We start from the raw sequence: 10,213 nt of genomic DNA, 5'->3' as shown, positions 1-10,213 counted from the left end.
AGAAACCTGTGATTTTTCAGAAAGGATTTCTTATATGCTGCAGGTAGCTCCCGGACCGAGGGGAAAAACAGATTTCCAGCATCAGAAACCTTATCTCCATCCTCCCATGTTTTGTTTTCTCCAGCCAGTCGCCCAGACGTGCTGGGGATAGAAGTCAGATGTGGTCTGAAGAGACGCGAGGAATTCAAGCGGGGAAAATCACGTGGATGAAGCAGGAATTTGAGAGCGGAGCCGCTCAATACCAGCACTGCCTCCTTCTTCTCGTGATTATTTACTGGGGACCCCGTCCTGTCATCACACTCGCCCTGAGCTCAGCGGCAGAGGATCTGGGCATCTCATCAACGTCAGGTTTTCTTCTTTTGGAGGGCAGGCAAAGCCTCAAGCTGTGCCATCATCCCAGACGCTACGGGACGTGCCACCTCCCCATAGTCGTGCCCACAACGACCGATCTTTTTCATCACCAGCACCAGCAATCCTGCAAGAGGTTTTGGTTGTAAGCTGGAAACGGCGGATGTGAATACATCTCCATGTTTCTAAGCTCTGCCTCAGTTCTGAATTTGGGTTCAGCAAAACAAGGGCAAAGTAAGCAAAACTCGAGTCAGACCCATATTTGGGGCTGTTCCCGGTGATGTGTGTGCAAACCATCTATGAGTCCTGAAACGAAGGAGCTGGAAGCACTCCCAGAGTCCTGGAGCACCGCGTTGCTTCATCCACCACGCTCACGATGGAGCAGGACGCAGAGCTGTGCTAGATGATGTCTCATACCCCGAGCTCCTTCGTTAGGTCCTGTCAAGCTTTGCTGTTGAGTATTGGTGCTTGGCAGCTCATAGACGCAAGGTGTGCTGGAGCTGAAGCGACACGCGTAGCGTTTGGAAGCGCAAGTGAAAGGTTTCTGGGTCATCTTGATGCTCTTGACCTTTAAAGATCATCCAGTCCAACCCTCCTGCCACCGCGCCGAGCTGCTGCACGCAGCTTTTGAGCAGACAATACCCCATTGATTGCCCGAGGAGCCAAGGGAGAGGGTCGCCAGGTCCCGATCCGCCCTTGGGAACGCCTGGCAACAATGCGCAGCCTGTGGCCGCACGTCGCAGCACCGATACGACGACGATCCCGGCGGCACAAAAAGGGTCTTATGGTGGCGGGGCACAGACGTTCCTTTCTCAGGGCAACGAACGTCATTGATGCGTTCCCTGCGCTCGCTGGAAACAAGCTGCCCTTTAAAAATAAAGCAGAAGAGCTGAACTGGCCGTGCTGAAACACCCGGGCTGCGCCTTGCGTGGCCTTTTCTCTAGGGTGCCCTGCCCGTGCCGATAACGGCGGCTCACGCTGCAAGAAGGGAATTAACACTTTGTGTTTCTAGCCCCAGCTGGGGTTTGTCGGAGACCGTCTCCCCCGAGAGCTGCCGACACCCCCAAATCTCCTCCTGGGAACTGCGGTAAAAGCGAACGTGCGAGGTAGGAAGCCTGTAAAAGGCTGCGTGAAACGCTGAGGAGAGCTCAGATAACAACATTAAACCTCCGAGCCATGGAATGTGGGCAAGAGCTCCAAGGGACTGGCTCCTGTCGGGGTCTCCATCATCTAGCTCCATCCTTAGGGTCATGCAGAGACTTTGTTCTGCTCACCGCTTTTTTAATTTTTAATCTGTAATACCATGTTATTTTTACCTAAGCCTCTTTCCAAAACAGAGCCTATAAAGTCTTCAAGCGATGTCCCCCCTCCTTGCCCCATCTCCCCCAAGTAAATATTTTTAGCCCTCATAAACATAAGCCGTTAAGCACTCGAGAGTGGAAACCAGCATTTAGGGGAGGCACCGCTCGAGGGGCAACGCACATTCCTCTCCCTCCAGAGATGCTTAGAGCACAACCCAAAATTAAACCTTTATTTTAACACCTCTGGCTGGACCCCATGGCATGGGTTGGGGCCCTGCTTCCCTCCTTCACGAGGAGCAAAGGAGATGAAAAAGTCGCCACGAGGATGGCTCGAGAAGCCCCGGCCGGTTCCCAGGTCTCGGTGTTCGACCCAGGTTGCACAAGGGGACCACGATGTCCCCAGGAGAGGGAACATCCAGAAAAGGCTGGAGGAAGCCGGCAGTGCCAGGAAAGTAATGAGAGCAGATATGACATTGGCTTGGATGTCCTTTGAAGAAGCAAGGGGTTGAGGACAGGGCTTTGGGGCAGAAAGTGGCTTTTTCTGGATGCTCTTTAATCTGTCCTGCTCCCATCGGTGGGACTCGGGGTGGCCTTGATGTGTGTTCCCTTTTCTCGCTGGAAACAAGCTGCCCTTTAAAAATAAAGCAGAAGAGCTGAGCCGGCCTGGTGAGCTGGGCTCAGCAGGGCAAGGTCTCGCAACTCGGGCTGGGGAAGGGGCTTAGTTGCACGGCTTCCGTGGAGCGAGATCAGAGCCGGGCTCCCGTCCAAGGTTCAGGGCAAGGCATAACTCCGAATTTCCCAAGCTACCCAAGCCTCCTGGGTTTGCAGCTTCGCAGCCTCCCGAGATCAGATTCCCATGATGGATTCCCAGCGGCGGAGATAGTAAAGCTTCCGAAAAGGTCCCGAATGCCATCTGCTGCGCAGCCTCCTTCTCAGGCTATTTGCAGTGTCTGGGTTTCCGAAGGGAGCAGCGAGCAAGGAGGAATTTCTCCCAACTTTGAGGCTCCCGGTTCCCTCCTCCCTGGGGAACCTCCCTTACCCCTGCAGCCATGTCCGAGGCCAACCCATCCATCCTGCCTCCAGAAAACCTCCTGCTGGGAAACAAATCCCGTTGCCATCAGGTGCGATCTCCTTTCTCTGTGGGGTTCGTTGGGACGTGATTTGCACAATTTAGGCTGAGGCATGTTTCTCGAGCTCCCCTGATCCCTGAAAGCTCAAGAGCATCCCAAATTCTGGCGTATCCAGAGGGTCTCCATGAATATTCCTTCCCTTGCTGTTTCTCTCTCACACCCTCACTTTCACCTTCTGAGGGAATCCTCATCGATGAGGATCTGTGGGCTTTGCTTTCCAAAGGGAAAGGGATGCCGAGTGCCTTTTCTAACCCAACCCCATCATCTGAGCCCTCGAGCATCGTTTCAGCTTTCCCAGCCCAGAGACGGGAGCGGTCTCACCACCATTTATTGGTGCTGACATCAACCCGACACGACGTGCCACAATAAAATATCATCCACCCGCACCGTTCCTTTTGCTCTCACCACTCCCTGCTTTATGTCACCCCCCGATTTAAGCGCTGCCGAGAGCCGTCCTCGCGCGGCGACGGGCTTTCCTGTCCCTGAGACGAGGCGACGTCGGGAGGGAGGAGATACCACATCACCCGGAGTCATAACGAAACCGCACTCATTTATTTTCCTGTCAAATGGGCTTTTAAACAAGCCTGATGTGAGTAAACATGGGAGCCTGTACAAACGCTCCCGGCTAACGGGTTTATACTCGGCAGATGTTGGCGTTTAGCGGGCGAGGATGTGCCAAGAGGATAAAAGCAAAGGTTTTCCTTCCCTGGTGGGTGAGGAAGGGAAGGCGATGCGGCTCCCTTTTCGGTGGACATCCTGAAATGAGGTTTTCTCAGCAAAACGTTGCGTTCTGGTCGCCAGCTTGCCTTAAAGAGCGTTTTTTTTTAATCTGGAAAAGCGGCCGTCCCGACGCGGCGGGAAGTTTTTCATTAGCGGCTCCGAGGAGTTGGGAGATAAGAGATTGGGAGGAATAAAGGCACACAAATCCGCTGCTCCGGGAGAGGAAAAAATAGAGGATCTCTCTTTGGTACAGAGCGAAAATGCGTTGGAAATACTGGCTGCATCCAGATGTGACCACAGGGAGCTCAAACCTGTGACCACATCTGGGCTGTGAGCAGAGTTGCTTTGGCAAAGATCTGATGGCAAGTGGAGCAGGGAGAACCTCCTTACCTGTGACGGCACTGCTCCCGCCTTTTCTGCCTTTCTCACAATATTTTGAGCAAACTCCAAATATTTCTACTCGGAGAACCACAATATTGACTCTTTGCTTGTAATCACAGGAGGAAACAGAATGGAAAGAGCAGAAGGTCCCACCCCAAGAGAGTTTCACCTCAAAGCAAGCAAACGTAGGCACCGTAAAACATTTATCCCCTGAGATTTGGACTTACTACCCAAAATAAAGAGGATTTAGAGCTTTTCCCTGCTGGCCCCCATCAGCACAGCCCCTCTCTGGCCGTCCCAGCGGGTTGTTTGGTTTCTCAGCGTTTTCAGCCCCTGCGCTCCGTGCTGCGAGGGGAATGTTGTCAGATTTTTTTATCTCCTTCCCTGCTCCAGCTTTATCAGTCCTTTATTTATTTGCGTTTATTGCTTTCCTTGTTCGCTCTGTCGTTTTCGCTTACTCAATCCCTGAGGCTGCCGAAACGAGGCGCCGAGAAAGAAAATATAGGACAAATAATAATTATTTGCGTGTTCTCTGGAACAAGCCAGGAAAGAGTCTCCGGGGAGAGGGTGGGAGTCGCCTCTGTTTGTTTCTTCAGAGGCAATATTAAAAAAGAAAAATGTGAAAAGGCGGGTGGAAGAGTTAACTCTTGCTGGAGCCATGTCTCCGCACCACAGAGGAGGCCGAGAGCTCCCAGCAGCGGGGAGGAGAAAAAAGATCAATCAGAAACAGGTTCCCTGGTGCTTTTGGCTTCCCACCAGCAATGCAAAAATAAAATGCAAGAGGAATCCCTGGCAGCGAGGGGAGAAAAGCCGTGCAGTCTGGTACCCAGGGCAAAGTGAAGGGCAGGGTTATTATTTTTTTTTTTTCCCCCCACATAATTTCACACATTTTTAAGAGCAATCCCCGCCTGGATTTGGTGAATAATTTCCAGACTTGAGCATAGAAGCAAGGGGTGTCTCAGAAAAGAACACGTGGTTGCTCATCGCTTTGTTACCCACTCATTAGCTTTGGAACGGAGCTAATTTTCTGCCTTTTATTTTTTTTTAGTAGCTTTACTGAAAGGAAACGAAAACATTGACTCCCCCGCACTCACGCGCCACACGCTAATTACAGCTGGCTTTTGTTCCTCAGGTCCGAATAGGAAATGTTGGAAAACCACCTCAGCTTAGAGCTTCCAGCAACCCTGTGGCTGCGTTAGAAAAGAAAATCCCTAAAGGCTTCCTAATTGCATCCGCATCGAGGGTGTGAGGAAAGAAGGAAGGAAGAAAGGAAGGAAGGAAGGAAAGAAGGATGGATGGATGATGGATGGAGGATGGATGGATGGATGGATGATGGATGGATGGAGGGAGGGATGGATGGAGGGAGGGAGGGAGGGATGGATAATGGATGGATGGATGGATGGATGATGGATGGATGGTTGGATGGTTGGATGGATGGATGGATGGATGATGGATGAATGGATGATGGATGGACGATGGATGGATAGATGATGGATGGATGGATGATGGATGGAGGGAGGAATGGGTGGATGGAGGGAGGGATGGATGGATGGATGGATGGATGGATGATGGATGGATGGATGGATGAATGGATGGATGGATGGATGGATGGATGGATGGATGGGTGGATGGATGGATGGATGACAGGTGATGGATGATGGATGGTTGGTTGGATGGATGGATGGATGGATGGAATTATGCAGAATCATTTATGCTGGAGATGGACTTTTTTTAAAATAAATAGCAGGTTAAATGCTTTAAAATGACTTGCTTTACATTTTCTTCAAGATCCTTGCTTCTGAGGAGATGATTTAAGGACTGGAAGGAGGATGTGTGTTGTCTCTTCTCACTTTCCTTTCTCCTCCTCTAAATCAGAAAAAAAATAAGGTTGAAAGGGAAGGAGCCAACTATTTCCTTTTCAAAAAGACACACTTTTCAAACACCATTATGCACCTAAAGAAACCCCATTGTGAACAACCTAAAAATGATTTTCCTCTCCTCCCTTCGCCTCTTTTACCTGCCACCCTGGGGTCTCCGTGGCACAGCAGGTACGGGCTCATGGTGGGGCTCCGGCAGCTCCAGGGACATGGAGAAGCCAAAAAACCCCAGGGTTCAGGTGGGATAACAGCTGCTTTGCATTAGCATCTCCCTCTTGAGGTTTCCCTTGTTTTTCTTCTTTCCACTCGTTTCCTTTCCTCTTTGCTCGCTCCTTTTTGATCCTGCCTTTGGGGAAAAAAAAAGAAAAAAACACAGCCCAGGTTCTCTCTGTCTTTCAGTGCCTGTTTTCCTCTGTGTTTGTTTTCCTGCCCAATATATCCTCACCTCCCAAGTAAGTGCTGAAGCCAAGGGGGTTAACGGGCGGCTCGGGAAAACTCCACCGGAGGCCAAACCTGGCCGTGGTGATCCTGTGCGACCCCCACGTAAAACCCGAGATCTCACCTCCCCCTAAATCCTGGAAGTATCTAAAGATGGATGAAGACGTGGCCTTTAGTCTTCTTAATTTCATTTAACATCTAGCACAGGGCTATTGTTTTTTTTTCCCAAGCTCCTTGGGATTTTTTAAGATCTTTTAAGTAAACTCAGTCTATTCTTTACTCATCCCACCGCACCTTCCCCTCCATCCCTTGTCCAGATGTCCTTCCCTTATTTCTATAGCATATGGGGCTGCTTCTGGACAACATATGTCATCAAGAACACAGAGAATCCTTAATTATCTCTGTCATGACGATGCAGTCCCTATAGCGGCCATAATTTTGGGAACATGTGTTTCTGCTCTCCGGAGCCTGGATCTTTGAAAAGATTCTGAATGAGTTGCAGAAAAGGCTGAAGCAATATATTAGCAAGTTTGAAATAAAAAGGAAAAAAAAAGCCTGTGAAGTGGGGAGGGATGTATTTAGGATATTTTTTCTCAGATGTATTTAGGATATTTTTTCTCAGCTCCGTACAACTTTGATTCAGCCTCAGTGTAAACTTCGAGTGTGTGTGTGTTGGGAGTTGCTTCGCTTACGGGCTGCACCGAGCAGGGAGGTGCTGGAGCGCCTGCTCGAAATTAAAAAACGTGCTTAAGGGCTGAGAAAAAATGTGCAGTATTGAAGCACCAACAGCAATTAAACACCGAAACGTGGCCCTGAGTGCCTCGGTGGCTCAGGGATGGAGTGTGTTACTCAGCCAGCTCCAAGGCTCCAGCCACCCGAAAGGGTCTCGGACACTCTGTCGAATCCCCTTGGTGTCTATTTTTTAATTTAGAGCAAAAAGCAGCTGTTACTGCAAATAATTACCCTTACGCCTGGATTGCGTACAGTGTTGTTCCTTCCACGACTCCAAAACGTTTTTCCTCGAGGGCTTATATTTCCCTGTCAATCCAACACCTCTCACCAGCGTTAAATCCATTTACAAGGGAAGGGGACGGGGAGGGGGGGGAAAGAAACGCTTTCAAAAAACTAAATAACCCAGCCATGTTAAATAACCATTTGGGAGCCCGTCCGCCTCCCAGGCTTGCTTGGCTGAATTTGGTATTAATTAGGCAAAATCCAAATGCAGCACCTTCCCCAGGAGTCGGCTGGAAAGCTCTCACCCCGTGGCTGCAATTTCCAAGGGCTTTACCTAGTTAAGGATTATAATCTTTAACAGCTGCCTGGTTTACTCAGCTCATTCCCTCAGAGATGCCGACGCGGTCCTCGGTCGACAAACGTCGTCCCTCTCCTCCTGCCATCGCTTCTTCTTCGAGGATTACGCATTTATAGGAGCGAAAGCGTGCGATGGAGACCTCCAAAAAGACAAAATCCCACTCCCACCACCGGTCAGGAAGGAGGTGGGACTTTGCTTGCCCTAAATCCACAAGCTCTACTTGCCAGATTAGTGTTGGCCGGACAAATTTGGCACTGATTGTGCTGTGTACTTAGAAAAAAAATATTTTTTTTTTTTAAAAAAAAAGGAGAAATGCTTGTGGGAACGTGTCGGTTTGCTGGCTGGGGGGAGAGTTTAGTCTGCTGCGAGGGTCGCATCGCAGTGGGGGTTGGCATCCCTCCCCAGGCGATGCTGGAGCTGTTCTCCGTCATCATCCGGGTGTGGAAAAGCTCCCTCGGGCTTTCTGCGAGAGCCTGACCCGGGGTTAGGATCAATGACACATCCTCAGAGCCGCCAGAGTGGGAAAAAGGCCTTTTCTGCTTAGCGAGCAGGATTTTTCCTGCCAAATCCGAGGAGGACCGGCCATAGCCAGCGCGATCAGCTCTGCGGCGGCTGTCGCAGCCGGGCGAGAGGTGATGGGGAGAAACAGGGAGAGGGGCTGGGGTCTCCCTTCCCTTCCCCACCCCAGCATTTCATTTTCCATCCCTACCTGGGGTGAACACCCCCGTTTTCTCCAAGTTATTCCTCACCTCCCTTCCCCAGGAGAGGTTTTCTGCAGAACATGTGTTATCAGTTAGGTCCGTTTGTTCAGCTTATGTCTGGTTTTGCTTTTGCCTCCTGGCAAAACCCAGTAATAATAATAATAATAGCAATAATGATAGCGAGGCAGCATCCCTGCCTCGGGGAGCAGATCCTCAGCCACGTTGAAACCCTTGGCCACAAAGACAGAGGAGGCAGGAGCTGCCCTCGCCCTCGATGGTTTCTCTCCCTGACATTCCACTTCAAGTAACCCCTTTTTTTTCTGATTTTTTTGTATTTATTTCCAAAGTTTCTTGGGTTCCAGATCAAGACTAAACAAGCAGATCAAGTTTGACTTTCCCAAAGATGTGCTGCCCAAGTCATCCTCCAGTCCTCGGGCTCAGCCAGGGATGGGTTTGGAGCAAAGCGCTCTCTGGTTTGGACCTTCCTCCTCAGCAAATCCCTCCGAGCATTAAATTATTTAGAGAGTTTAGCACCTGTTATATGCGTTGCCACAAGAGCTTAAGAGGCTGGAGATCTCAGTGTCCCGGAGGAACATTTCAGAAGCTCCCTGTGTGTCTTCCAGGGTGTGAGATATTTGCTGGGAGCTTTATGGGGACTCCTGGACATAAGGGTGCCCATCAGACTGCCACTCCCAATTCCCTGCCTGTTTTTAACCCCATTTTCACCACACAAAGCTGGGGTTTCAAAGCTCCACGTTTAGCCAAGCTGGGGGATGCAGGTGAAGATGCATCAGCATCCCCTGAAGGGAAAAACAACCAGCTCAGCCTTTTATTAGACATCAGAGAATCCGCAGAAGACAAAGCCACAGTGAAGAGAAGCATCGGAAAATGAGGAAGCCTGCAGCGTCAGGCTTGATACTGGGGTGGGACGTCACCTGTGTCACCTTCCCAGCCCCAGGTGTCGGTGTTTGTCTCAGCCCCATTGAGTCACCTCCGATAATTCCCAGAGCAAAGCACCCCGAGCCATCACGACGTGGCTAAACACCGTTTTTCCCTTCGACCTCGTGATTCTGGCACTCAGTTTCCTCCATCCTTACCAGGTTGGGGTTTTTTTGGTCTCTCTGGGTGATTTTTGAGGGCACTTGGTTAAAGGCGTGGCTGTCACCTGGTGCTGGAGGAGCAAGGTGTTGGTTTGAACTTCAGTTCCTACTCCTGGAGGGATGCTCAAGGGGAAAGCTGTGGCATGGAGCGCTGTGCCGGGTGAAAACCTCCCTCTCTCTGTTCCTGATAAAGCTGTTTGCAGCTGGAGCCTTTGCAGCTTTGGGCTGAAACTGAATTTTCTTGTGGGGAGCTCTTTTATATCCCTGTGGGAGCCAGCGAAGGGAAAGTGCTTGGTGGGGTCTGCCTTGTTTTTTTCTTTATGGTAACAAGAAGCAAAGTTAGCTTGGTCCCCAGTAAAACGCATTAAATTTGCCAAACCATTACAACATCGCAGGGAAAAAAAACCAACTAAATTTGCTGGGGGAAAACAAAACACCAGGCTTTTCCTGGGTGCAACAAGAGGCTGAAACTGAGGGTTTGTCAGCAGAGAGAGCAGATGACTCCAGGATAGCACCTCGGGAAGGGATGGTCACAAACATGGGATGCGAGAAAATTGTTCCAGTTCGCATTAATCCGTTTAACCCTATATTGCAGGTATCCTGAGATCTTGCCAATGACAAATCCTGTAGCAGAAGCAAGTCAGAATAAACCTGCTAGGCTTCCAAATATTTTTTTTTCCTTCAATTAAGGAGTTCAGAGAGAGTCAGGGATTGCGATAAGACATGAAATACCCTGCACCCAGCAGCTAAATGACGTGGGCACGACGGATTCCCCTGGGGAACCCAGGTGTAATTTTAAATACGGTTTTATTTCAGGTTTGCTATCGACGCACAAACAGCAGAGATCGAGGTTTAGTATACATGGTATACACAAAGCAGCCAGTACGATCGGCATCTCCGTCCTT

Source organism: Apaloderma vittatum, unplaced genomic scaffold, assembly GCF_000703405.1.
Source record: "Apaloderma vittatum isolate BGI_N311 unplaced genomic scaffold, ASM70340v1 scaffold16867, whole genome shotgun sequence".
In the NCBI taxonomy this organism is placed as follows: Eukaryota; Metazoa; Chordata; class Aves; order Trogoniformes; family Trogonidae; genus Apaloderma; species Apaloderma vittatum.
This window is presented reverse-complemented; position numbering follows the sequence as displayed.